The sequence below is a fragment of the Ursus arctos genome, unplaced genomic scaffold (assembly GCF_023065955.2).
Source record: "Ursus arctos isolate Adak ecotype North America unplaced genomic scaffold, UrsArc2.0 scaffold_34, whole genome shotgun sequence".
Classification (NCBI taxonomy): Eukaryota; Metazoa; Chordata; class Mammalia; order Carnivora; family Ursidae; genus Ursus; species Ursus arctos.
This window is the reverse complement of record NW_026623030.1, coordinates 5,960,887-5,988,345: the sequence shown is the minus strand read 5'-3', so window position 1 is coordinate 5,988,345 and position 27,459 is coordinate 5,960,887. Positions and strand designations below refer to the sequence as shown.

Genomic DNA, 27,459 nt, shown 5'->3' with positions numbered 1-27,459 from the left:
CTCGTGGGTATAAGAACTTTTAGAGGGTCCCCCAAAAGTATCACTAGCTTGCTTTTCGGAAAGAATAGGGCATTTTGTACTCCCACAGACACGAGAGTGGCTGCACCCTTGCCAATGCTAAATATTATTGTGAAAAAAATCTTTGCAAATTGGGCAGTAAATGTTATGATGTTTAAATTTTCCTTTCCGTCTTTTTGTTATAAGAATCTAGGTCTAGGGGCGCCTGGGTGGCTCAGTCGTTAAGCGCACTACCGGGTACCCCCAAAGATACAGACGTAGTGAAGAGAAAGGCCATATGCACCCCAATGTTCATAGCAGCATTGTGGGAGGAGATGAGATGCCCTTCAACAGATGACTGGATTAAGAAGATGTGGTCCATATAGACAATGGAATATTACTCAGCCATCAGAAAGAACGATTTCATAACATTTGCAGGAACATGGACGGGACTGGAGGAGATAAAGCTAAGCGAAATAAGTCAAGCAGAGAAAGACAATTATCATATGGTTTCACTCATCTATGGAACATAAGAAGTAGGAAGATCGGTAGGAGAAGAAGGGGAAGAAGAAAGGGGGGGTAAACAGAAGGGGGAATGAACCACGAGAGACTATGGACTCTGGGAAACAAACTGAGGGCTTCGCGGGAGGGGGGGGAATGGGATAGGCTGGTGATGGGTATTAAGGCGGGCACGTATTGCATGGTGCACTGGGTGTTATACGCAAGTAATGAATCATGGAACTTTACATCAAAAACTAGGGATGTACTGTATGGTGACTAACATAACATAATAAAAAATTATTATTAAAAAGAAAAAAGCGTCTCCCTTACAGCTCACATCATGATCCCTGGGTCCTGGTATTGAGCCCCTGCTCAGCAGGAAGCCAGCTTCTTCCTCTCCCACTCCCCCTGCTTGTGTTCCCTCTCTCCATGTCTCTCTCTCTGTCAAATAAGGAAGTACAATCTTAAAAAAAAAAAAAAGAATCTAGGTCTGTATCATCTGGATCATAGGTGAAAAGAGTTTTGCTGTTTGCTAGAGTTTTGTTATGGGCAAACACAGTGATTCACTGGATGATGTCCTCAGGGAGGGAGAAGATCTTTGTGCTATTTTAAATTCGAGATAAATTCTGCTTAGGTAGGTTAAGGACACGAAATAATCTGTAATATTTTAAAATAAAATTAGAGGATTTTTTGGCCAGGGACTGCACCTGGTTTCCCCCCACATCCTCACCCTACACTGTGGGGTAACTTGGACTCACAGTGGAAGAGTGGGGGCCAGGAGAGAGAGTGGATTCAGTAGCCAGCTGCTTGAAGATGGTGTAACATCTCAGTCACTTCTTTCCCTTCCGAGATCTCTTTCTGAGATCATACGCTTCCCTAGCCTCGTCGGCAAGGGTGCCAACAAAGTATTCATCCTCTTATGTTGTACTTGATGACTGACGCACAGCACTTGACGTTGGTGGCTCTGCGGAGGGCACTCCCTTCCTTCCTCCCACAGGCTTGGCAGTTTTCTGCATCTAGCTGAGGCCTGTGCCCTTTCAGAGGCACATGCCTCTATCAACAGTGTCTGGCCTGCTAAGCTGATTGCTCCCGAAGCTTGAGAGAAAAGAAAAATCATCTTAGCAGATTTCGATTAAGGAAAGGCAAAGTAGTTTTGTTTTCTTTGAAAGGCAGCCTTTTCCGCTGAAAGGTTGGGACTGGCTGGCTGGAGGGGAGCCCATTCACAATGCTGGTTGGAGGGAGAAAAAACAAAACACCTGCATCTTTGGGGCTGGTCCCATTTAGCGTGTTTTGCTCACACTCACCTTCATGCATCCATTGGTTCCTCAGGTGTGGGTGCTAACTGTGCTCTGGGGTTTATGGTGGAACTGTGCCCCATCTGGGGCATGGCCTGGTGAGCAGTGTGAAGGGTCCACAGGGCCCAGGTGGGCAGTGTCCTCTCTGTGCTCAGGTGAGCCCTGGCACCTCAGGCATGGATGGTGCCCGGCGCGCGTGGGCAGTTGTCTCTTGGCCTGCATCTCTCCCCTGCTGGCCACGCAGTCGACCCCCTGCTGCATTCCAGGTGCAAACCCACTCTTGCTGTGGCAGATAGTGTGGACAGTGCCAAGGCCTTGGAGATGGAGTGTGCAGAAGACCGCCAGTGGGTGGGAGGGCTGGTTGGTGGCCACCCAGGTGGTCTGACCATGAGATGTCAGGCAGCATCCTTAAGGGAACAGCTTGTGCCGGATCCGTGGCTGAAATTGGCTAGGAGTTTCCCAGGGAGTTGCGTGCTAGTGGTGTTATTGAATAGTTTGCTGGAACATTTACTCAGGGCACTTTGGGTGACTGAAAAATACACCTTGTGTACTTTCCTTCTGTTTGCTGTTGGCTGATGTGTATGGGGGCTGACAGACTCTTGTTTAATTTGACCTCCCTGCATTTGGCTTTGCTCCTTCAGCAGAACGATAAAATGCCAGAAACATAGGAGGGACAGAGAGCCTTTTTGGACATAATGCATGCATAATTTTAAAGGTGGAGGAAATGCTTACAGTTGGATGGCTTGGGTGAATGTTTGTTTTTCTGCTACTTCAGCTATTAAGATAAATAGTGTACCCTTACAGAATTTAGCTTTCATCCTATTTGTGTTTAAACGTGAGATCCAAAATCTTTACTTCTTTAGAAGAAGTATTTTACAAAATCTTTACTTTTTTAGTTTACTAGAGGTAGGTCCTTGGATTTAAAATTTTTTTTTCATCTGGAAAATAATGTAAAAATAATAAGTATTGTACGTATACAAACATAACTACATAATTATGTAGTAAATTTAATCCAGAGAAATCATATTTGTTTTCTGATCAATACAGTTGGACGTTAAATGGAGTTGGAGTTATGTAATGGAACTCTTAGTGCATTACTTTGCAATGTGAATGCATCCTTTTATGGTTATAACATTGTTTATACGTTGGAATTTAAAAATTGGGGCACATTTGTGTGCTTAAGGGGATGGCTTCCATTCTGGCATCTGCCATGCAGCAGGCTGTTCTCACTGGACCCACCTGAAGAAGCAATGTCAGGGCAAAAATGTGGGCCTGAGCACATGACCCGCAGCACCCCACTGTTCGCAGTGTGTGTGCAGGTATCTCAGTAGGGGGTGCTTGTAAAGGGGTTGCTTTCCTCTGCCTCTCCCAGATGTATTTTCTTCTTCTTCTTTTTTTAAAAGATTTTATTTATTTATTTGACAGCAAGAGACAGTGAGAGAGGGAACACAAGCAGGGGGGAGCTGGAGAGGGAGAAGCAGGCTTCCCACTGAGCAGGGAGCCCGATGCGGGGCTCGATCCCAGGACGCTGGGATCATGCCCTGAGCCGAAGGCAGACGCTTAACGACTAAGCCACCCCGGCGCCCCCCTAGATGTATCTTCTGGGCTCTTGTCTGACCAAGCCCTTGGGAGACTGCATGACCTTGGGAAGATCTGCTTGCCCTTCTATAAAACAACTATTTGCGTACCTTTTAGCATTAAATAAGATAATGCATATGGAAACCAGTTGGGAGAGGCTCAGGGAACTAGTGAGTGCTCAGTAAATGACAGCTGTTATGAAGTCCAAGTATCTGTGAGGCACCTGCCCAGCCTGGTGTGGTGGAGACCTCTGGGGACTCGGAGACTCAAGGACAAGATAGACTAAGTGTACAGGAAGCACCCCGCAAAGAAAAGCGGGCAGTTTATAATCAGGTCTCAAGTTAAGAGTGGGAAAGCCTATTTAAGCCATGAGTCAGGAAAGGCTTTGTCCATGGAGAGAGTGAGACAGCAGGGTCTGAAGGGCGGTGAGCTCTGATGGCCTCACGGGCTGCCTCCCTTCCCTGCTCTGTATTCCTGTGGAGCATTGTGATGCCCAGACACTGGCTCTGCTCCCACACTGCGGGAAGGCAGGTGCCCACATGGTTGCTGCACTGGGTGATGGCCTCACTGGGGTGTTGGTGGCACCGGGAGGTATAAAGGGCCCAAAGGAGCGAGGAGGACATCTAGGTCTACTCTGGTGGTCAAGGAAGACTTCAGCGAGAGGCTGACTTTGGGCTGAGACTTGGTGAAAGAACACAGTTTTGCCAGGTGGACAAGCAGGGAGATGGTGTTCAAGGTCACTGGCTTCTAGAAAGCTGTGTGCACTGGGCTCTAGACGGCAAATACCAGAGTTTCAGACTTCTGTGTGTAAGTGTACAAGACATTTTTACTGCAGTACCTATGTGTTAATTTATAAATAAATACATGTGACCTGTGTGTGTGCTCACACTTTTTTGCTCATAGGAGTACGTGCTTAAAAAATTGGGGGACCTGGCCACCTGGCTGTCTCAGTCACTGGAATATGCGACTCTTTGATCTCGGGGTTGTAAGTTCGAGCCCCACGTTGGGTGCAGAGATTACTTAAAAGTAAAAAATCTTTTTTTTTTTTTTAAGTTTTTTTTTTTTTTTAATTCATTTGAGAGAGAGAGAGAGAGACAGAGCACAAGCAGTGGGAGAGGCAGAGGGGGAGGGAGAAGCAGACTCCCTGCTGAGCTGGGAGCCCGATGTGGGGCTCGATCCCAGGACCTGGAGATCATGGCCTGAGCTGAAGGCAGATGTTTAACCATCTGAGCCACCCAGGTGCCCCCAAAGTAAAAAATCTTTAAAAAAGTTGGGGGACCACTGGTGGGCAGTGGAAACAAGTGTTCAGGGATGAGAGAGAGAGCGGGTGTGAGGGGGAGCAAGGGGCTGGTTATTTCACAGGTCAGTAATGATGCATATAGCTCTTGAAATTTAGAACTCCAACTGCACCTACCCCATGAAGGGGTGAGCCTGGTGAAGAAAACCCTAAATTATTAGTGTTTAAGTGCCGCCAGCTCAAAATCCTTGTGCCATATTTTTCCACTTTGCTGCTCTCACTTCTGCAGGTGCCTTTTCCTGAGTTTTCAGCTGTTGGAATATGGTGAGGGGGCGGGGATTTTGCGCTCCATTTTAGGTAATATGAAATGCTAATAGGACTGCTTTGTTGACCCAGAGAAATAATCATCAAGACGTTGGATTATTCACGCTGAGTAGGGACACAGTTTTAGGGGCCATATGCGTCTATGAGAATGGTGAAGTTCAATTAATATGCTGAGGGGGCTGTGGGGGCTGCAGGGATAAGTTAAGATGGGTTCTTTTCCTGCCTTCAGAGACTGTACTTTATGGCCAGAGTTCTGAGTGTCAGACAACACGGTGGTGTTAGTCGGTGAGGCAGCCTGCACAGAGGAGGGAGCTCCTTGCTGATGGTGTTAGTGAAAGGAGCTCTCATGGGGGATGGGTGGAAGGGCAAGAGGGCTCAGGACAGACTTTGTGGGGAAAAAAAGGCAGTTGACACGTGCTGCCGCAGATGGGCAAGGACGGGAAGAGAAAGGTTTGCTGGAAGGGTGTGGATAAAGGCAGGGGAACATGGAGGGGCATTTGGTGAACGCCAGTCTGTTGGAGGCTCCGTCATTATTGGACCCGATAAACATAAGCTGTTGTCATTATCATTTTTGTTCTTATGTCATGGCACTGGATTAAGGTAGGCAAGACTCTTTCTGCTGTGGAGTGCTTCCTACCATCTTTTTTTTTTTTTTTAAAGATTTTATTTATTTATTTGACAGAGATAGACAGCCAGCGAGAGAGGGAACACAAGCAGGGGGAGTGGGAGAGGAAGAAGCAGGCTCCCAGCGGAGGAGCCTGATGTGGGGCTCGATCCCATAACGCCGGGATCACACCCTGAGCCCAAGGCAGACGCTTAACCGCTGTGCCACCCAGGCGCCCCGCTTCCTACCATCTTTGCTGAGAACCGAATCAACGGCCAGTAATGGTGAAGAAAAACAAACCTCTTGGGAGACTACTTTCTATTTGATTTCCTTATCTGCTTGTTTGCACTGGATACTCTGTCTTGACAGCGGTCCTTTAATACTCGGTATTTGTTCACATTTCACAAAATGCTTCCATTTCAGCCTCCATGCAGTTCATACCAGGAAGCCAGGTTTATCAGTTTCACATGGTAATAATAATGCCTTCTATTTGCAAAACGTCTGTAACTTTTTAAAGCTCTTCACAGGCAGTATCTAATTTCAGGTTCCTTGGCTTTAAGGAACAAAAAATTAATGAAATGTACATCGAGGTGTACTTAACGGATTTGTTCCTTACTCTTCTTTAATGTGGCTATTAGCTGAACGTGGAATTCAGATTGGCGTTTATCTTAATGTGCAAAACCCAATGGGAAAGAGATGCTCCGTCATTGCCCACGTGACATCGCAAGGTATTTTCTGCAGTTGCTGGGACCAAGGCTTTGCCCCTTGCTTGCTGGGCAGGCACTCAGTCAACATAATTTTGAGAGGTTAGGGTAAAGCACTCAAAATCCAATTCAAGAGTGCAGCCAAACCACGCAGTCCTTTCTCAGATGGGTTGTGCGGACCAGAGACATCACTGAAGGGTGCGCAGGCGGCCTGGGTAGATGTGGGAGCCTCCTCTCATTTCTTCTCCTTTGTGAAAGGAAGGCTTGCTGGTGAGCCCCTTGTGGCACTTACAAAGCTGTAGTAGGCTGCAGCAAATCTGAAGTGTCTACCCATTGGTAACGGGGGAGCTGGTGCCCTGCACACCCTCTTGCGTGCTGTGGGTCCAGGGCACTTGGGATCTCTGTCCTCAGCTCGTGCTCCTTTTTCCTCAAGGTGGTTTTGGCTTCTGTCCTGGTATCCGTTTGTTCAGCTGTGCAGGCAGTTACCATCAGTTCTGTCTCTCTCCTTTTAGCAAAATAGTTTTCATTCCAAGTTGGGGCCCTTTGTCCCGGTTACATAAGGCTGCTCTGTGGCCTCAGCCCTTGGCCAGCATCTGGCCACCTCCGCCCAGTTTGCGCCTCTGCCTCTAGTGGCCCCTTTTCTCCACTCAGCGATTTACTGGTGCGTGTGGCTCCGCTTCTTCCTCTGTGGTTGCCAAGTATTCTGATCCCCTTCTTGTATTCCAAGTGGAAGTCATTCATGCCGCCATTCACACTGGCTTTGCAGTTTTCTGCTCTCTCTCCTCCACACACCTACTCTCCCTCCCGGAAACCGCGGGTGGAGACTGCCTAGCCCAAGTGCTCGAAGCCTGCTTCTGCAGTCGTGAGTCCATAATAGAGACAGAGGCTGGAGTGTCTGCTGGCTTTTCCTGGTTTGGACGCCCACTGACAATGGTTTAGTGATCGTTCAATAGTTGAGGTGGCAAATGAAGTGCTTTCTGATTTCCTTAGGTAATTAGTTTTCGTGATCAATAAGGACCGAGCTCAGTTGGTAGCTGCACACGGTGAATTAGGTGGAGAGCTCGTAATGAAATGGCCCTGCCTCGGAGGAGGGCGTCTGCCCTGCAGGGCGGTGCGGATGGCATGCGCTCTCTCCATCGCTTAGAAAGTGAACTTGTCTCCTGTACCGTTCGCAGATATTCTCTGCTGTTGGAAAATAGAGTGGTAACATGATCTGTTAACTTCATTGGCTTCTTGTCTGATTGAGAGAAGATGGCAAGATGTCAGGGAGCCCTTCCGGCTTGCTCGCAGAGTGGACAGGGGAATGGCAAGTAGAACCCAGCACAGAATAGCTGCTTTTGCACACTGGCTGAAGAACCGAGTGCCCTCTTGCTTGACAGTCTCCCTTCTGTGACCTCTTTGCCACTGTCTCTGGTGCTGTTTTATTGACAGTCTTCTCTAGATGTGTCTGAGCCCCTAGTCTCCCTACGTCTGTGATGTGGCCCTCCAAGCAAAGCTGTCGAGGAGGGCCAGTCTCAGAGTTGGTGTTCAGGGGGTCTCTCCCTTAGTTGTCAGTGGAGAAGGTTTCTGAACTTAGACCCTTATACCCATATCTGGAAAGCATAGAGGCAGAATTCTTGTGCACATATTGAAATTGGTTATACGGTTGATCCTGGAACAACACAGGCTTGAACTGCATGGGTCCACTTACACACGGCTTATTTATTTATTTATTTTTGGTAAGTACCGTACAGTACTATAAATTAAGTATGTTTTCTCTTCCTGGTGATCTCCTTTTTTAAAAAATTATTTATTTATTTAAGTCATCTCTGCACCCAGTGTGGGGCTCAAACTCATGACCCCAAGATCAAGGGTCGCATGCTCTACCAACTGAGCCTCCCATGTGCCCCCCCTTGTGATTTTGTTAGTACCATTTCTTTTCTCAATCTTACTATATTTTCAGAATATGATGTATTCCTTAGGTAATAAGCATAAAGAATAGTGTTAATCAAGGTCAACATAGGCTATTAATAGTTAAGTTTTGGGGAGTCAAAAGTTAAAGATGGAGTAGACGGTACAGGAGCCAGTACCCTTACTTTCTACATTGTTTAAGAGTCAACGGTGTATTTACATAGAGGATCTCACCCCTGAACTCTGAAGTCCAAACTCATATCTAACTGCCTGTTGGGCATCTCCAGTGTCCATTGGGCATCTCCAAACCCGTGTCTAAAAACGATGTCCTGATTTCTACCACACCCATCCCTGTCGTCCCTTTGGTTTCCCCCACCTGCCCTTCGCTGTACCGTCTCAGTAACAGCATTCTGGTCTGCCCAGTGATTCAGGTCACACATCTTGGAGTCCTCCTGGACTCTTTTTTTTTCATAGTTCACCTCAATCCATCAACAGATCCAGTTTGTTCTGTCTTCTAATTTTGCCCCAAACCTTCTCATTTGTCACCGGCATGGCTGCTAGCAGCTCAGTGTGTCCCTTCCCGACTCAGGCCAACAACGCCGCTCCCCCCTCCCCAGGGAGTCTTGTCTCAGCCCAACAGTTGAGGGGGCGGGGGGCTCTGAGGTCTGGCAGCCCTCCCTCTGTGGCTCCTCCCCATGGGCCTTTGTGGTTGCTCTGCTGAAACTCCCCCTTGGGGGCCACACATCTGTCCCTAACTTCATTCAGTGCTCAGTCTGGTGACCCTCCTCCGGTGGCTGTCCCTGACCTCGGGCCCTGCCCAGACCCTGTCCCGGTCTTCTCCATCTGTTTGCCTGCTGGTTGTTACCCCCCATGCTGGAAGTAAGTGCAGGAGGGCAGGCATGTTGCCTTGCCTCTGGTTCCCAGGAGGTGCCCGGGGACCGCAGGGCATGACCAAGTGAACTCGGTCAGGCGAGGGCCAACAGGGGACACGGTGCCGCTGGGGTGAGCAGTCTACTCCCTCCTGGGTGGAGCTACTTGTGGGTGCTGGGTGTCTCACCTCAGTTCCCGTGGGTCAGGTCAGACCTCAGTGCAAACAGAAGGTCCTGCCAGAAGGGCTAAAGTACAGCAGCAGAAGGGAAAGGGGTGCGGCGAGGCTGGCACATCCCAGGTGACGTCATCGCGGTCACCCCTCCCACTTCTTGCCTCCTTGGGCTTTTCCACTCACCTGCATTAAAGCTCTGTTTTGCTCTTTCTTCCCAAAGTAAACTACCTGCTAGGAGCTAGGAGAAGCAATTGTTCTCCAGATAGACTCTTGCCTTCCCTCTCTTCTTCTCCGTTTCACTTGCTAGCTAAATAAATTAAGGATGAATTAATACTATTTATATATTTCAAGAAAATTGATAAAACTGTAAAAGATCATCAGATTTATTAATTTTAGTAAAATCGTCATAGGTACATGTTTTCAGACAAGTTGTCTCTATTATAATCTGGGTTCCCCTCAGCTGTTCTTGGGATCAGGAAAAGTTCAAAATGGAGAAAATGGTGGTCTGTGAATCTTTTTTCTATCTTTTCACAGAAGACTGTTTGACAGTTACCTGGAAGTCTGACTCATCTTCCAGACATCTGACTGTGCTTTTATTCTGGTATTCGGTACATCTCCTTGAGTTTTATATTCTTGCCTTAGATTTAAATTTCACAAGGATGTGAAAACTAAGTACCTAGTGGAACAAGGCAAAAAACCTGAATAAGACAAATTGCAAGTAGTAAGGCAGTTTGTTTCTACTAATGGTTTTTAGCTTGTGTGGTGTGCCATCACATGCCGGCCTTGCTTGTGAATGAGGAGGGCAGCCGTGGACAGGGCAAGGTCTTTGCTTTGCAAGTTCTTCCCTCCCATCCAGACCACACATCATTGCAGTGCTGCCTGACCTGTGGCCGCACACGTCCATCCCCAGGTGGGGGGCTTTTCTTGAGGGCCAAGCTCCAGTCTTTGGCTCCATCAGGAATCTGATTTAAATGACACAGACCCATGTACCCCCCCTCCGGAAAACAAACCGGAAGGAAATGCACCAGGAAGTTAAAAATAGATGTCTTCCAGTATAGTACGGAGGGTGATTTTAAAAATTCTGCCTTTTCACCTTTTCCATATTTCCTGCAATGATCATTTTTATAACAAGAAAATTCCCAGTGAACTTGATTTCCTCAGGGTATGGAAAAAAGTCAGTTTCTGAAACATTGTGGAAAACAATTTGATGTGTGTCTTTTTAAGCATTTTAGAAGCACGGGTGGAGTTGCTATGGGGATGGTAAGGTTTACTCTCTACAGAGAGTGGTTCCATCTGGCACCACACACTCCCTGAGCCAAGCTGGGCAGTCCTACGCACAGCAGAATTTCTCATTAGATGTGGAAACAATTACACATAGAATCATGATTCCATCTTTTTCCCCCTAAATCACCATTTAGCTTTGATCTAATAGCAGGACATAAAGCTAAACTGCTTTCCACAGCCTCTGACCTCTGTGCCTGTCGTCCTCTCTGAGACGGGTGTATTGCTTACAGTCTGAAGAAGGGGTTCTGTCTTTGCTGGTAGAGCCGGGGTGTTTCCTGAACAGGGTGCATGGTATTGTACCTTTATCACGTTGGAATTAATTTTCTTTTGCAGACGTGCCGACATCTCTTCGAGAGGCACTGTTTTCATTTCCCTTGGCTTCCCCCTCAAAACCATGGCCTCCTTCCCTTCCTGCACTTGCTTAGAACCAATATGGTTCCATCTCAGTTAGAGATGAGGTTTTAACATTCTGCACTGGGGGCACGGTGGGGACATGATGCATGCAAATAAAGTTCAGTTTTACATTTCATGGAGAATGAAACAAAGTGATTAAGAAAAGCAGTAGGCTTCTCTTTGTCTGTGGGTCTTCAGTTGTCACTGGAGGACTCATGAGGCTAATGTAGTGGTGGAGATGCTGGCTTGGGGATGGCTGGTGGCCAGCTGGTTGGAATTGGTGGTATTCTCAGAGTCTGGTGGGGGCCCCGAACTAGATGCCTGGGGACCCCATGTTGCTGCTCTTGGTCTCCTTTTTGGGGTGTGCTCTTAGTCTAGTTCTGGTTCCCTTATCTGGAAAATGGGGGTGGCGATGCTTGCCTTCTCATAAGGTTATTGTGACCATCAGATAAGATGGTTCAGGTGTCCGTTTTGAAAAGCAGAGAACCGAGTTCTTGAATGGTGCATTGCCCCCACGTCCTCACTACTGGCAGGGTCGCTGTGTGTCCTGCTCTGTCCGGCCCACTTCCTCTGATGATCTGATAGGACATGGCTCTATGATGTCATTGTGGATGGTCTGTTAGTACCTACAGCTTCTAGCTTAAGTGCTTGTGATGATGGACTTGTAGACGACCACTGTAGAAGAATGCTGTTTCATTCTTGCCTTGGAGACAAAGGTGGTAATTTCACTCAGCCCCAGGACCAAGTGGAACTAGGGTGGTTCTACTTAATGGAAAAAGCAGTTGGAAGACATTCAGGAAACATGGAGTCTTATTCCCAGTTCTGTCCCCAAGCAGCATTGTCCCTGAGCAACTCAGCATCTAGTCCTTTAGTGGATGGGATTGCTTGACTGCCCTTGGCCGGAGACCATGGACACTCAAGACCTCTGGCCTCAGTTCCCCCCCTGAGAACTCCCTTCATTTCAGCATTGCTGTCTAGCACTTCCTGTGCATTATTTCATTTTGTTCATTCAATTAATTCATTTATGGGGTTGGGTAGTGTTCCGATCCTACACGCTGTTAAGATCTCGTCTCCAAATGAGCGCCTGGTGTGGAGCCTGTTGGCTCCCTGGGCCCCTCCTGGCTTGCAAGTTCAAGGACTCTGGTTCCTCGGAAATCATAGCTCTTGGGCTGATTGTATAGGACAGGGGCAGTGGTGAGGAGCTGTTTCAATTCTGCCCTTACCTATTAAGCACGTGCTCTGAAACCCCACCTAAAACCCCAGGAACTACTGGGACCCAGAAACTTAATAATAACAACACCCAGTATATCTGCCTTTCTTGAGTTGTAGGGGTATCCCATCATTTTGCCATCCAAGCACCAAAACAGATCTAGGATTTCTCTTCGTTTTCAAGATAGGAACTGGAGACAGAATCCTAGGGACTGGCCATGATTAATGGTAAAATGTCTGTCTTTTTTTCAAAACACACTGCTGTCTGGCTTGTGCCCTCTAGGTGTTAGCTCCTGTTGGGAGTTAGTCTGCTCACCTGGAGGGATATCGGAATTTCCTGTGCTGTGCAGTCTTTTGTTATTTCTAAATGCCCTTAAAGCCCTTTTGGATGGAACTAAAGCCTTTATTTGGGTTGCTAATTTTCACACCAAAGGAAGACTTCTGTATCTTAGTCTGTAAGCTGAGTTTCTGTGATAAACCGGGAGAGTTGGTGGTTAGTTGAGAGAAAAGGGTGAGCAAGAGAGTGTGTCAGTTGGGGAATTTTACATGCACAAAACCAAGAGACAGCCTGGTGCAGGGTGGGGGATGTGGGCTGTGGAGTCCCACTAACCTGGGTTCCAGTCTCTGCTGAAATGCATACTAAGGTGTGTTACTTTTTAGGATCCTGGAGAGACTAAATGAGGTGATGCCTGGGGTGGGGCCTGTGTTTGGAGTGTGGAAATACATGTTTATAGAGCTGGATTCAGGCTGGCTGTCAAGACAGCTTGGCGAAAGCCAGTCTTGCCCACGACCCACTGGCCCCAGCCCCTGCTGCAGCAGAGCTCATGTGGCAGTTTCTGCACGGAGCCTAGAAGATTGCTGCCTGCTTGTAACTGTGGCTTTGATAGGGCATTTGTGTCCTCAGACCCAGCTTGCTGGTGGGGGTGCCTGGTGGAAGGGGAGAGGGTACTGGAAATGTTAATGCAGCTAATCCAATGAGATTAGCCTCCTGAGCTGAGGGATTTGAGGGAACAAAGGGTATTGAAGGGACCACTTAGAAGTTTAAACAGACTCCGTTCTCCCTTTTCACCTACGTCTTGTATAAGGATTTCAATAGCTCCTAAATGAGCTGGCCTGAATGGCAATAGCGCCCTTTTAAATTCTAATTAGCTGGTGAATTAACTAGTATGAATTTTGATTAGTTAGGATGAATTACAGGTATTAATGATTGTACAGTCTTAGAGCAAATGAAAGTAGCGGTTATCCAAAGGGGTCTTTGGCCAGCCATCCGGCAGGAGGACTTTAAATAGTCTCAGAAAGGCTGTGCTCTCTTTTCACACTGCATTCTTCACCCTTTAAAGCCCGGACTGGAGCAGCGTGACGTGGGGACAAGACGCGGCCCCCTCTCTCTCCTTGGTGGCCCTGGAAGGAGCGGAGCCCGCGTCTGTAGCTGGCAGGCCTCCAGACGCCCTCTGCAATGCACCCTGCCACGCGGCTGCACCAGCTTCCTTACTAGAAAAGCCCACGGCTGTAGCTGTTCCCTCCCAGGGCCGGCCTTGACCTGTTCTGGAGCGGCAGTGTTTATGTTTGCAGGGCTGGCACTGCAAGCCCTCCCCATGCCAGTGTCGGGGCCTGTTTGGCCAAGGAAGGGAATTCATAAGTATATTAATATTTCCTTGGCCTTGCTGTGTTTCAGACAGCCTTGCACATAGAAACTCATTGCATAGTTACATAGGCGAGTGTTTTTTAAAACACCCAACCCAGACCCATTTCAGTGATGGAGATGGGTCACACGCGCACGATCAGGGTGTTTTGGAAACAGTCACCAGCTCATTTCTGAAAGGCCTCACGTGGTCTAGCACACTGAAGGTCCATCTCCTGATTACCAGGTGCTGTGGGCTGCAGGCTGGGCAGCCTGGGCCCTCCCCTCTTGAGTGCCTCTGCCCTCCTCCAGGCTCTCTCACTCCCTACTCTCTTGTCCTTCCTCTGGGTTCTCCAGACGGGGTGGTTCTCCTTCACCTTTCCCCTCCCCCGGAAGCTTTCCAAGGCCATGTTCACGCCCTGGGCTGGCAGGTCTCCTCCCTCCCCTGTGCTTCCTCAGAGTGTGGTCATAGTGTGTGCATGCATGTATATGCATTGTGTGTGCGTGTATGTCCCTGTGCTCACGCCCGCACACCACAGATTGTCAGTACCATGCACTTTTATATTCCGAGGCCCAGCATAGGGCCTGGCGCAGGTGGGTCTTCAGTGATCAGTGGGAGAATGCACAACGACACAGCAGCTTTGGGGGATGATGGCAAATTGTGGCCTAGTCTCGCGCTTTTTGGAGAAGAGAGAATTGGCCTTGTTTTACGCAGACTTGGTCCCCTACTCCTCTACTTTGTGTCCCGTTGGGTACCTCATATGACGCACTGCTAGTTTATGAGCCCCCAAAGATGTGTTAAGTTCAACACTGGACGTAGCGCTTCCTGTGTGATTTCCCATCATTGTGGATTCGTGAGTTCAGCCAGAACGCTCTTGGGCAGAGACCTTCCGCGTGGTCTTCAGCAATTCTAACATGCATCATTGCTCTTAAAAGAAAAGTTTTGGTGCTTTGAGAGTTGAGATGGGCAGAGATCCCACCTAGAGAGAGAGCGCAAAACCTTGGCTATATCGATTTTAGCATGGTTGGACTGTGGGCATGTCTCAGGGACAAACATTGCAGAGAGAGCAGCAGGTGAATTCCAGCCCGAGGCTTTCTTGCCAAAAGGCTGCTGTTTGTGGGCCCTGATGGTTCGCTAGCCTCGCAACTTCTTACCTCTCACCGACCAGCTGGCTGTTGCAGGGGTGACCCTCTCAACTTCGGCGTTTCCTGGTTGAAGTTGGTGCTGTGAAGTGCTCGTAGTTCAAAAGCACAATATTGCTCCTCCATCACAACCCTCTCCCCCACCCCACCAGGTTCATCTCATGATGGAGCCTTCTGGATGTCGGTTTCGTGGGATGCTACTAAGCACATCCAAGCACATCCTCCATCATAACCGTTCCTGGTGGAGGCCGAGGTTGTAAAGATGACTACTGCACTGTGGTCTGCTGTATGTCTGTGTTTTACCGTAATGAAAACTAAATGTTGGCAGGGCTCACGACTGAGAGACTCTTGTGTACCACAGAGTAGGTTGGATTTCCGGAGAAGTGGTTGACCGTTACATCCACACCTTCTGCGTGAGGCAGGACGACCTTGTTAGGCTGTCTGGAATGGTTTCTGTTGCCAGTGCTCGCCATCCTCTGCTGTGGGAATAAGGCTCAGGCCCCAGAGTCTAGTTTCATCATGTTTGAGAATAGCTCAGACCTATGTCTCCCATCAGAGAACAGATCCCATAGGAGAGCTTGGATGCATTTCTCCTTCTATACGGTGGCATTCTGTTTATTTCTTTAGGCATGCCCAGCTTCCTTCCAGAAGTGATTTAAACATAGCTTAAAAAATACCTATAGTGTTAAAATAGTAATAAAAGATTGAGGTTTTTAGGAAAAGGAAAATATGTGTTTCAGCAGTTTTATTAAACCAGAAGAGGGGCACCTGGGTGGCTCAGTCGGTTAAGCGTCTGCGTTTGGCTCAGGTCATGATCCCAGCGTTCTGGGATCGAGTCCCACATCAGGTTCTCTGCTCAGCGGGGAGTCTGCTTCTCCCTCTACTCTTCCCCCCCCCCCGCGCCCCCACTCGTGACCTCTCTCTCACTCTGTCTCTCTCAAATAAATAAATAAAATCTTAAAAAAAAAAAACCAAAACCGGAAGAGTGCTTCAGACATGTTGACTTACTAGAATCCTTTATTTACAAGTGTCCAGGAAAGTCAATCAAAACAATTTTGTTTAGGATTCCAGTATTTCAGGTTTTACCAAAGAAAAGGAAATTTCAAGTGACTCCAATCCAGTTCACATTTCTTTTACAGAGAAGGGGTTAAGGTTTTTAGGACATGCTCTCTAATAGGCTGTTTAATTCCTCCTGGTGTTTTGGTTTCAGGCCTGGACCTGTGTTTGGGTGATTAGTGACATCTAATTACGGGAGGGCAGGCAGGAGCTTTATAGACTCGAGTCCGATAGAGAAGAACCACCTTCAAGCACTTACTAATGATTTTCATTAGGAAATGGATTTTTCAGAACAATAATACAGAGATTGATAGTATTTTACCTTTTGAAATATGGTAATTATGGAATATTATGCAGTCTCTGAAGTACATAGAATAAGAAATAAGAACTAAATGTAAAAGGAATATCGTTTTATTAACTCAAATAAAAGTAACTTCCAAGTAGCTTATTTTAATATCATCTAACAGTTTGGTGTGGCCTTGCACTCGGCTCTGACCCCACTTGTCCCAAGTTAATTTCAGCTGTTAAACAATTAGAGCCCCCCCCCCCCCGTTAGGTCCGAATTAGCGCTGTCATCTTATTTATAGGGAGCGCGGTGCTGGCCGCTGGCCGTTTTGCTGGGAGCCTCTAGTCTGCTTGTCTGTAGAAGCTCAGCTCTCCCGGTGCACTGGCTCCACCTTTGTGCCTTTGTTCCCACAGCCCTCTGTTCTGTATCCCCTATTTGAGTGTCTCTGAGCTGTCTTTTATGATAGAAGCACTTAGAGTCTTTGTATCTGATCCCAGCTGATCTTAATTTCCCAGCCAGGCCATGTTTTCTCTGAGAGCCACCTTGCCCTGGGCCAGCCTGATGTGGGGGGCAGGGCCCTCCTGGAGCTGTGCCTGGCCTCTGCCACTTCTGGCTCTTAACCGTTGGGCACGGTACACACTTCTGTAGAATGGGCATGATAACACCTCTCAGACTGTGAGGAGGAAACGAGACCAAATATGGGGACAGCACTGGAGACTACACCAGCATCCATCCTTCCATCCTCCCAACTCTGCCTACCTAGCATTTAGTAAACTAGATTGCCAAGCGTACATTAAATTAACGCTCCAGTGAAGATCCCAGGTTTCTCTGTTACCTACCTGTGCCTCTCTTTTTGTTATTATGGTAACGAATTAACCTTTGAAATCTTTAAATATTATTTATTGATCCACATGGAGTATATTGTGGTTAATATGATCACTTAAATCTACCCTGCAGGTGTTGCCATCAAAAGTTGTGAGATGGAGCCCCGCATCAGACTCTGTGCTGGGCATGGAGCCTGCTTAAGATTCTCTCTCTCCCTCTCCCTCTGCCCCTCCCTACCCCTCTCTCCCTCTCAAAAAAAAAAAAAAAAAAGAAAAAGTTAAATTTAATAAATATTTAGAAAGTGTATATCATATGTCTCAATAGCAAGTTTGTCAGATGCCCTGGAAGAAAAACAGCAGCACGTGAATTACCTGTGTCCCATGGACCTCTCATTTTGGGGGGCTCATTACTTTTTATGCACATGAAATCCTTGGAGAGTATTGTCATCTGTCTCATTTTGGTGGGCCTGCACACTCCATGCGGTGGTGGTGATCAAGGGGTTCCCGAAAGTGGAGCTGTGCCATCGGCAGTGCCGTAAGGGGGAAATGTCAAGAAATGCGTGAGCAGTTTGTATGAAGTGTGTACACAGGAATGACCCTGATTTTTAGGGACCACGTGTCCCTGGATTTGGAAGAGTACCATGTGTGTCACCCAGTGGGTTCTGGACCTTGTGGAGCGCTGACTATGCCGTGGCCCAACCCCATGGGAGGCATGCTTAATTCCACCCTGGCCCCACTGTTAATGAGCTCTCACCCAGTAGTACCAGGAATAATGGGGGAGATTCAAGGTGAGACAGGCAAGTGAGGGGAGAGTTTTTTATTCATGCCTTGAATTTAAGCAATATCAATTTGGTGAGCTGCCTGAAGTTTTTGCTGAGTGTATTCTAGCAGGAAAGGCTACTACTTCTAATTAATATTCATGTAAGACTTTGCCAAATGCATACTATATAGATATCGTTGTAATCCTTGCTTTCCAAATGTGAAAACTGAGACTCCGATAGATTGAGCGACGTGCCCAAGTCAACCACGGGCCGGAAGGAGTTGGCTGTGTCCCTTATTCCACATCTTGGACCCCGGCTTTCTAACTTGTGGCTAAGGACTGTGGACGGCAGAGTTTTTCCATACGGGATGAGAGCAAGCTGCATGATCCTTTCTGCTTCAAGAGGAGCAAGAGAAGCAATATTCGTTCCCAGGTCACCTGCATAGACTGCAGCTCCTGGCTCCCAGATGTGAGCATGGGCCTGCCTGTTCCCTCTCTTCTGGGCTTCCGCATCGACTTGCCTGCAGCCCAGTGGGAGGACTAAGGGAACAGGCATGCAGAGTGAGGAGTTATGTCCAGCATGTAGTGGGACTCGGGGCTCGCCGTACACTATCGCTGTCATTACTGATTTCTGCAGAGTGGGTCTCTGTCTCGAATTACAAGGCGGGCACTGACAGATGTATAGGGAGACGCTTAAGAGCAAATTAAAAATGCATTGTTAGAAATGGATTCAAAGTGTGAACAAAGATTGGCATGAAGGTTGGGTCCCTGTATTTTTAGAGGCTAATTAAAGTTCATGAACAATGATAAATTCAGATAACCCATATCGTCTAAAATCACCATAAAGCATTCACTAAAGAGCTAATTGCATGGGATGCAGTGCTGGCAGCCTGAGAAGTCCAAGTGGTCGGCCATCAAGTTCCGTCTGCTTTGCCTGTGTAGAGATCAAACTGGGTCTCTCGGTCCTGGCCCTGAGCACCTCAGATGTCCAGCACCTGGGGGTGTGCATTCGCTGTGTTTCTGCGGCCCTGAGTTTGGGACACGTGTGGAGTTCTCCCATGGCACTTGTCTAAATCACTCACAGAAATCTGTGATCAGGTTTCTCTAAAGTGCTTCATTGGTGATGGGGAGAGAGGGAGAGAGCTTTATTATTGATGTATGTTCACACACCAAGGCTGTGCAGATTGCTTCCCTTTCTGTGGCCCCTGCCATAATGTAGAATGCAGACGCCACAGCCCCTCCTGGGTGACGGGACCACAGTTTATTGGCTGCAGTAGGAATTAGGGTGGGCAGGGTTTTGCGGGATCCACGGTGATAGATTTCCCCGTGTTTGTCTGTCTTGGAAAACCGGCCTCCAGAGATGAACCGTGGAGTGAGTTGTGTCAGAGGCTGTGTTCTCCCATTGCAACATTTAGCTGGTTTATTTGGAGGACCTGGTGCTCTGCACGCCTGATGTTCGGTTAGTCACACTTAGAAATGAGAACATACGCACTTAGTAATCTCAGGATTAGTAGTCTTGCAGGTAGATAGCAAGATCTATAACTCGGGATTTTTTAAAAGTTAGGTTAGTTTTGTTCCTGAAAGTCTGTGGTGCCTTTTTTTTTTTTTTAAATCTACAAGCACTTAAAAAAATTTCCTAACAGCAAATGTATATTCATTTCACACAGATGCAGTAATGGCATACTAAGGACAAAAAAGACCAGGGTAAACTCAAGACCTTTAAACATCATCATTCAGAACACATCCTTTCTCACCAGGCAGTCTGTTAAATTCCAACCTGACTAGCTTTTGGTTGCCAGGAGGTAATAGGTCTTATGGGTTACATTTTCGGGGGAGCTGCAGTATTTTAAAATCCATATCCCTTCCCTTTCTATCGCTGAGCCACTGCTTTTTTTAACTTCCCGTCAATTACTTTGGAATAACTATAGCTTTATGGAAGAGTTGCAAAGAAGATGCAGAGAGTTCCTATCTACCCTTCACCCAGTGTCCCCCAATATTTCCATTTGGCCTAACCACCGCATACTTACCACACTAACATTGTGATGATTTGATCACGTATCAAGTTAACGTTGGTACAGAACTGCTAACTAATACCACAGACTTGATTTGGATTTTACTAGCTTTTCTGCTAAAGCCCTTCTTCTGTTCTTGGATTCCATCCAGTATGCCACATTCCATTTAGCCACTGCCCTTTTTTATTCTTTAAACAATTTTATTTTTTATTTTTTATTTTTTTATTTTTTTTTTTAAAGATTTTATTTATTTATTTGACAGAGATAGAGACAGCCAGCGAGAGAGGGAACACAAGCAGGGGGAGTGGGAGAGGAAGAAGCAGGCTCCCAGCGGAAGAGCCTGATGTGGGGCTTGATCCCAGATCGCCGGGATCACGCCCTGAGCCAAAGGCAGACGCTTAACCGCTGTGCCACCCAGGCGCCCCTAAACAATTTTATTTTTAACTTTTTATTATGGGAACGTTTCAGACTCTCTAAAAGTAGAGAACGAGAGAGTGAGTCCGTGTTGGTCATCACCCATCCTGAACCGTGATCACATTCTGTCGCCACCAAATCTCGTTTCCTGTTGAGTAAGTTGGCCTTCAGTGGGTCACTGGGGTCATTGGGACCCTCTCTCAGCAGTGCCCTTCCCACACGTGTACCCACAGGTCCTCACGTGACCCGCGACCTGCGGGATCTCACCTGGCATGCCTGTGTGTCATCTCGTGGTCCCTTCCTGATGCTCTGGTGGGGTTGCTACTGCAGGCACTTTTAAATGCAGACTCGGTGTGATCTTTTTCCGCTTTTTGCCGCAGTTTCCAAAAAGAATATTCTGCATGTAGGAAATATGGAGTAGGATTTGTTGGAAAAGTCTCTCTGGAGCCTTTATTTGGCACTTGCAGTTTGTGTCTGTTACTCATTGTGACCCAGCATGACCTCAAGAAAAGGTCCATCTTTCTAGAGATATGTGACTGTAAGAGCCAGGCTAGAGGGCAGGATCTCACAGAGCAACGGCTTTACTTCCATATTCCATCTTCCCTTGGTGCCCTGGGTCCTTACAGCATGACTTGGATGCCAAGGGGTTGAAGAGTTACCCCTTGCTGCAGATGTACTCCTTTCTGCTGGCACAGCTGTCTTTCTTACGCTTTTCCTCTGTTTTTGGCTGGTACCAGGCATGGGCACCTCATTAACCTCATTAGGCATTATCTGGTAATTGTTTGTTGAGTGAATGAATGACCACCAGACTACGAATAAATAGGTTTATGGGTTTAACTGCTAAGCTTCTTCACACCAAGGTGTTAATAGCTGTTAGTGTTTTCAGAATTGACCCCTTGGGATTATTTACATTTTAAGGAGATGGTATCATGAGGAACAATTGCTTACTCCAAATTTGGAATTCCTGACCTTTGGCCCCACAGGGGGAGGCTAGGATGCCTTTCTTAGTGGTCTTCAAAACAAGTATGTGGCTTATATGAAAACTCAACTCTGGAAATGATACATATTGAAAAGAATGTTATTTTTGTGGTTTCATAGAAATGATTCAAAGGGGACTTGGGTCTTCCAGTGAGAAACAGGACATGTTGGGAGCCTCCTCATATTGGAACAAGAATAAGCCTCCTTGCTGAACATGAAGTTTTCAGTGAAAAGTGGGTGTCCCTGCTGGAGCTCATGCAAATATGCATTCGTTCCATCAGCAGTGATTTACGGTGTGCGCTCTGCCAGGTGCAGTTGTTTCTGGGGACGCAGCGGAGGGCCACAGCCCTGTGTTGGACCGGGCGGCGGACCTTTGATGCACGTGAGTCATTGCTAATAATATTATAATTATGAATAGAAACCCAAGACCGATGACAGGGTTGGCACTGTACTCATTCCGTTGGAAGTTGGTGGGTCCCCAGCACAGCTTTAGGCACTGGGACTGCTGTCCAGGTGGGTGACAAGGTCCGGCCTCCGTATTTAGTTATCTTCAGAATTCGGAATTCATTACAGGTAGATATTGATGCATTTTTTGTGTACCTGTGACATACAACTGTGACATCGTATCTCTGTGGTGTCACATAGTGTCCTCACGTGAATTAGTCCGCACTTCACAGGGTGGAATCTCAGAGATGACGTGTGTGGCAAATATCTGAATTTATATTGTATAAAGGCTGCTGAAGAAGGTGAAGAAGCCGGTGTGAGAAGCTGGGATGCCATTGGCTGACATTACAAGCAAGGCTTACACGAAACATTTAGAAGCAGCCTCCTTTGCCATCTTCCTTCTGCTTCCACAGTCATGTCTGCACAAGGGAATTGGAACCTGGGTCCTGGTCTATTATAGTACCGTATAATCTTGTTGGGTTTTTCTTCTGTTTATTTTGTATCTTGGCGTTTTGCTTATTTTCCAAACCACTGGCCGCACCACGAGGCCTCAGAGAACAGATGGCACGAGACAAATGCGTGCTCGTGTGGAAGCAGGGGCAGCCAGAGGGTCCAGGGTCCAGGCCTGCCTGCTCTTGGCACACAGCCTCTTCCACCTCCACTCCCAAGTCTGAATGATTTCTGCCTGGCCTGGGCTCTGGATGCAGGATCAGACTGCTGGGTGTCCCAGGGGAGCCCCAAGTGGTGGATGCCTTCAGTCCTGATGCACTGAGGTGTGGCGAGGTGCCACAGGGGCAAAGTGGAGGGAGAAGTGTCAGGCATTGCAGCTGCTGAGGACGTCGGGTATGGGCAGCAGGAGCCAGAGCCTCCAGGTGACCGGAGGCAGTCGTCTCGAGGGGAAGCCCATTCTTAGCATGAACGTGCTCAGGCTGTTTACTGAAGTGTGTCATTTACTTCATTTCTTTATAGAGATGTAATAAGAATCTAGGAGGAGTAATATTTTTAAAATCTTTTTTTTTTCTTCTTTCCCCTCACTATTTAATGAAATTTCTAAGCCTGCAGGTAAACTAGCATTAGGATAAGCTAATAAGTCTAATGACTGATTTAATACCAGCAGGCACGGTTCCTTTTGGGATTGATTATGGCACATGGTGCTAATGGGGGTTAATTTGTAAAGGGAAGTATGGTGTGTATTACCTTATGAATTCTGCACATAAGAGAGGGAGAGAGACAGAGACAGAATGAAAGAAGGAATGTATTCAGTGAAAACAGAAAAAGCTGAAATTCAGAATAGTCTTTTTGATATTAAAGTCCTAACGATCAGGATCTATCATACTTTTATTTCTTTTCTGTAGAAATGGACACAGGCTCTCTTGATTGGGAGCACTTGGCCCTTTACACTCAGGTGTCACTGACCATGAGACCTTTGCGTGGGTTCCTGACAACCTTCTCACCGACTCAGCGAGCTCAGCCCGACCTCACAGAGCTAACTGTAAAGTGGGGAGAATGCAGGGATCAAGCAGTCCTGTGAACAGATGTAGACTTGCTCCTGGGAGAGCTATTGAGGGCAAGCATAAACATGAGAGAGGCTTTCTGGGTTCCTGGGGTCGCTAGGGATTTCTGGAGGAGGGAGCCGGGCAGTGAAGGAGAGCCAGCCCAGAACAGGTGCTCACACGAGAGGTGGGGGAACAGACTCAGCGACTGGGAATGGAAAGTAGCATGGGCTAGGGGTACAGCAGGTGCCGTAGGGTTCCTGCAGGAGGCCTAAGGGTTTTCTCTTCTGAGATTTTGGGCTCTTAGAGGCTTTGGGAAGTCACTGGAGTGTTCAAAGCTGCAGGATGACAAGCTCTGTACTTGGTTGCAGTGCGGAGACTGGCCAGGGTTATGGAAGGTCTCTCCTTGCAGGGCCAAGGAAGACTGGGTGCAGACAGGGCATGGGATGCTTTGAGGCTGCTCACCCGATCTAGGGGGCATAGCTGGGGGTACTACTCCAGGCACAGTGTTTGCCCTTGGAGATACATCCAATATTGTGTTTCTGAAAAGCTCCACTGTTAACGAAAGTGGGATTCCATGTGTCTAGGGTCAGGGAAGGCTTTATCATTCAGGTGACATTTGAGCAGGGACCCAAGGGAGTGGCGCATGTGGGTATTTAAGATGACTTCTAGGCAGAGGGAACTCTGTGCAGAGGCCTTGAGCAAGGTCGTGTGGCTGAAGAGGAGCAGGGGAGGGGAGAGCGAGATGAGGGAGGCCAGGTGCGCGTGTGGGCACATGGTCCTGTAGGGCCCTGTAGGACTCTGGTGAAAGGGTGCCATTGCAGATGTGGAGCCGAGCAGTGTCTCAGCTTCGGTCCATGTGGACCTCTTTGGAGTGAAGTGGGGGACGGTGTTGGAGGCTGTTACAGTATCAAGTCCCAGGAGATGATGGTTGCCCAGCTCAGGGTGGTCCCAGTGGAGAGAATGAGCCAGGGCTTGGAAGGCGGAGTTTTGAGGATTTGGTGAGGGCTGAGAAAGACAAGACTGCCTCAGAGATTTTGGCTGAACAACTGGAGTTGTATTTTATCAGGTTGGGGGAGATTAGGGAAGGAGCAGTTTTGATTGTTATTTTTTATAAGGAGACAGTTGTTTATTATGATGATAACAATAATTGTTAGTAGTAGTAGTGGTATTTGGCCTACTTTTATTACGATGGTTACAATAACTTTTTAGAAAACAGCATACCACTTATTTAGGACATTATGAGTGTTAGTCATTGTTCAAAAATCAAATGGGATTTCTTTGTCAGAAAGATTCAGTTTAAAGCACTTTGATTCCCGGGGTGCAGGGGTGCTGTGTACACAACAGGTTTTAATGCTCTATTATTCTATTGAAAATTAGAACAGTGATTATATATGTTGACACGACTCAGATCCGTGAACTGCGCTGAATCTGGTGGCGGGAACTTGGGGAAGCAAAGTAAATCTGTTTGCTTCCTCTAAGAACATCCTCCTGAATTGGAGGTGGGTCCTACCTAGGTTGGGAGTAGAAATCACTCATCTTTTAAGTTAGAGTCACTTTCCTGGCTCTGTTATCTGAGTTACCTCCCTGTGATGCTGGTTAGAAATGCAGACTCTCAGCCCTGCTCCTGCCCAACAAGTCACCACCTGCCTTTTAAACAAGGTGCCCAGGGGATTCGTGCCCCTTAAAGTTTGAGAAGTACTGAGTGAGAACAATGTTAAGTGTTTCTGAAGCCTAGCTTTGGGGTGGGCATTTCATCAGGGCTGCTGGGTTTCAATCCAGAGCTGGTGTGAACAGGGTCAAGTTACAGAACACTCCCGACAGCCTCTCCAGCAGTCTGGCACCCTTTCTTAGAGACGCCTTTGCAAATGAGACCCCAGGTAAGCTGGTATGTGTACTGGCATGCAGTAGAGAGCCTTCTCTTTTCTAAGGAGAGGGTCAAAAGTAGGGGGGTGAGTGGAGGGGGAAAGCCCAGGTGCCCGGGCATCCCACGCGGCAGGTGCACTAGGTGGGGTGAAAGGAAATTCATATTGCTGAAATGAAATAGCTGTTTGATGCACTTATTTGGAAAACATTGCCCATAGATCTCAGAACTGTTTGTTGCATTTTCCTTAAACATTTCTCTTGTCAGAATGATGAGAAAATTGCCTGTGTGGGAACTCTGAGAAGTGCAAATTTGTTAATACCTCCTTTGACAATGGTTTGTATTCAGAGCTGTTTATGAGCTGTCACAAATCATTTCCCGTTAAAATACGCTGCCGTTAAATCAGGTGGTGGTGGAAGCGTCTGGGAGGATACGTGCGGCCTCATGGCTCCAGCTCAAGAAGGGCCCAAGCATGGATGCCGTGGGTCTGGTTTTTAAATTGGTGAATTGAATTGTAGAGTGAAAATGGTCTGGTTCCTCTGGAAAAGCTCTGTTTTGAAAATTGTCTCTGTTTTAAGGCTCTTCAGAAGGCTAATATTAAGGCATAAGTTTGAGATTCAGCCCTTCTTTCAATGGCGAGCACGGAGGGGAATTCAATGCCTGTCCCTTTGTTCTTTTACGGTAGTGTTTGTCAGACTCAGGGGTGGTGCTGTTACCTGGTCTCATCACTGCTAGAACATGGCATGCAGTGGCGTTCGCACTGATGGTGGTGAGTCTGCCCTGACCCGTCCACCCTGTGCTTATGGCGGACATTTGCAAGATGGTTGTCTGGGGTTCAGAGTGTAGCCTGTGGCCTCAAATTGTGAGAAACTAAATGATCTCGTGGGGTGTTTTATCGTTGGTCTGGATGCTTTAGAGCAGTTGTTCTCCCCTAGAGGCAATTTTGTCTCCCAGGGGACATTTGAAAATGTTTGGAGATGTGTTTGGTTATCATAACTGGGAGGCATGAGGTGCTGCTGGCATCTAGTGTGTGGAGAGCAGGGATCCTGAAGGGTCCTACACTGCACATGACAGTCCCCCCCACAAAGACTCTTCCAACTCCAGTTGTCAGTAGTGCTGAGGTTGCTTTAGAGCTGGAGGTAGTTTTGATAGGTGGATAATGGTGGGTGAAGATTAGAACGTGTCTGTTGGCCAGATAGTGGTTAAAAAGATGTCAGATCTTCAGTGTCTGCTTCTATTCCTTTTTCATGGGTTTACTTCATAGTCAGAAGAGGAATGCCATCATCCCAAATCCATTTTTTTCTAACCCAGACAGATAGTCCCAAACTGCTGAGCTTTGGATGGCAGAGCCCTTTGTGAGAGGTAGCCCAGCTTCTTTTCTGTGCTTCCAGAACATTTTGCTTGACAGAAGCACATCTCTAAAGGCATAATAAGGCTTTTCTTTTTTAAACTCTTGATTTGTCTTAATCAGTGAATCCTATGAAATTCTTTCTCGTTAGCATTAAAATGGAATTTGCTAATAAGATGAAAACGCTGGAAATGTGGTCACTGAATTTGAATATTTACTTATATTTTGCTTTCATGACTTCACAGTTCAAGTCTCTAAACAAATGTTTACAGTTGACTAGAGAAAAGTCCAGCGGATGGAATAACCTGTCACCTGGGCACTGAAGCCGCAGCCCCTTTTCACAATTGCCCTTCCTTCTTTGACCAGGTCCCTTAAAAGCTTTTGTCGTCTGATTACACCTTCTAGAAATTTGCAGTTAAGAAATTTGTTGTTTATTAATTCAGTATTTAGGCCAATAGTAGTTCTTTCTAGTTTATTACTAAGGCTGTGGTCCAGTCTTTCATGATGGAGTTCCTCTTTCCTTGGCTAGAGGACCAACAAAGGATTATACCAAAACAAGTGGCCTTTTAACTTCTTTAAAATGAAATCTTCCCAGAAAATACCCTCTCATCGGAACTCGTAATTTAAATTCAGAATCGACTGGTGCTGCTGCCATACATAATTGGACCCAGTGCGATGGCATACCAGCGAGTCCCGGGGCAGGTTATAACTTACCATCTTATGCTCTTTCCAGGATAACAACATGTTGCTCTGTTTTGGAGACTGCTGTCTTCTCGTAACACCTAACAGTTTCATGTGTCCTCAATGAAAGGTGAATTTGCGACTTTTGTGGCTGCCTCATTTCTTTTTTTTCTTTTTTTTTTTAAAGATTTTATTTATTTATTCGACAGATAGAGACAGCCAGCGAGAGAGGGAACACAAGCAGGGGGAGTGGGAGAGGAAGAAGCAGGCTCCTAGTGGAGGAGCCTGATGTGGGGCTCGATCCCATAACGCCAGGATCACGCCCTGAGCCGAAGGCAGACACTCAACCGCTGTGCCACCCAGGCGCCCCTGCCTCCTCATTTCTGATTGACTTTTGGGTAGAGTGAATTTTAATGCTAAAACATCCCACGGTTGTAGCCCTTAGAGAGGCACTAAAATACTAAATAAAAGAAACCG

General features: G+C 47.2%; 1 protein-coding gene across 23 annotated transcripts in view; it reads left to right on the top strand.

Moving 5' to 3' along the window:
* Positions 1-27,459, top strand: part of LDLRAD4 (low density lipoprotein receptor class A domain containing 4) — a 421,884-nt gene that overhangs the window by 8,652 nt on the left and 385,773 nt on the right. For 2 of the 23 annotated variants that reach the window (XM_044379510.3, XM_057305855.1), the window contains exon 1: positions 27,186-27,380. The exons of 19 other annotated variants lie outside the window; for them this stretch is intronic. The gene's annotated coding sequence lies outside the window, so the exon portion shown is untranslated. Of the gene's footprint in view, positions 1-4,480; positions 27,113-27,185; positions 27,381-27,459 lie in introns of those variants that run through there. 2 more of the 23 variants (XM_044379509.3, XM_057305856.1) reach the window with 2 other exon arrangements.